At 67.8% G+C, this 1,197-nt stretch overlaps 1 protein-coding gene across 1 annotated transcript in view; it reads right to left on the reverse strand.

Moving 5' to 3' along the window:
- The window catches only part of LRRC56 (leucine rich repeat containing 56), a 9,525-nt gene extending 8,334 nt beyond the window's left edge, over positions 1–1,191 (reverse strand). Inside the window, exon 1 of the mRNA XM_005859235.2 lies at positions 974–1,191. The gene's annotated coding sequence lies outside the window, so the exon portion shown is untranslated. The remainder of the gene's footprint in view (positions 1–973) is intronic.
- Positions 1,192–1,197: the final 6 nt, after the last annotated feature.

A 1,197-nucleotide genomic window follows, 5' to 3' on the forward strand; every position in this document is an offset into this window, starting at 1 on the left:
GTGTTTTGACAGATGGTGGGGATGCTGGGCCCTGGGACAGGTTGCACAGGCCCCCTGTGCCTTGGGGAGCCCCTCTGGAAAGTGACCCTGCCACGGAGGCCCATGGAGGTCAAGGCCGTGCAAGTGAGCCCGCCATGGAGTCTCATGGAGGTTCCGGCCAGGATCTCTTTCCAGAGGCTCCCTGGGCTCCCTGCCTCTCTCCGCTGGTGAAAGGCCCCTCGCCCGGCAGAAGGACCCGACCACGCTGTCCCCTGGGAAGACGCTGTGCCCACCCCGCCAGCCTCAGGCCACGGGGAGGCTGCAGGCTGGCCAGGCCCAGTTCCTGGGGTGCCCGCAGGCAGCACTAGGCGATGGGCCCAGCACCCTCTTCCCTGTGTGCCTAAGCATCTGCTGCAGGGCCTGCCCGGGAGCAGGCCAGAGGGTCTGTCCAGTCTGGCTCAAAGGTCTTGGGGTCCAGCAGGGCCTGGGTTGGAGGCTGTGGCTCCCATGTAGACACTGTCCCCCACATTCATGCGCCGGCCGGAATCTGTCCACACTGTTCACGGCCCTGTTCCCACCCCCCTGACACTCCGGGAGCCCCCCCCTGGAGACCTGCGCCCTCCATCTCCACGGCCTGGCTCCTCAGCTCTCTGGGTCCCCTCCGCCTCTCCACCCTTCACTCCGCGGGAGAGGCTCTGAAGCCACGGCCTACTCCCGGCCCGGTCCCCACCGGGGAGACCCCCCACCCCCGCAGGGTCTGCTCCCGGCCTCCTCTCCCCCCCAGGGGCAGGGCTTGGCCCCTCCTATGTCAGTGCTGGGAGCCTCTCAAAGCACAGCCAGGGGTGGGGGGGTGCAAGCAGGGTCCCCAGGGGACCAGATTGAACCTCTGGGGGCATCAGAGTCCCCCACTGACACTGCAGCTCAATCCTCGCACCCGCCCCTTGTCCTGTTCACCCCCTGGCACCAGGGGGAGAGCGAAGTCCGAGGCCCTCACCTGAGGGCTCCGCCCCAGTGCCCGGCCCTGCTGGCTCGGCCCTGGGCACCCTCCGCCGCCTCCGGGCGCTCTCTCGATTCCGGGTTGTTCTTCCGGCCGCGGGGTTGCGGGACCTGGGCGCCATAGCAACAGGGGCAGGACCTCATTTGAATAATCAAATATTCATGAGCCGCCGAACCGTCTAGGCTCCGCGGGGGCCGAGACACACCCCTTAGCAACGGTTG

This window comes from Myotis brandtii, unplaced genomic scaffold, assembly GCF_000412655.1.
Source record: "Myotis brandtii unplaced genomic scaffold, ASM41265v1 scaffold1236, whole genome shotgun sequence".
NCBI lineage: Eukaryota > Metazoa > Chordata > Mammalia > Chiroptera > Vespertilionidae > Myotis > Myotis brandtii.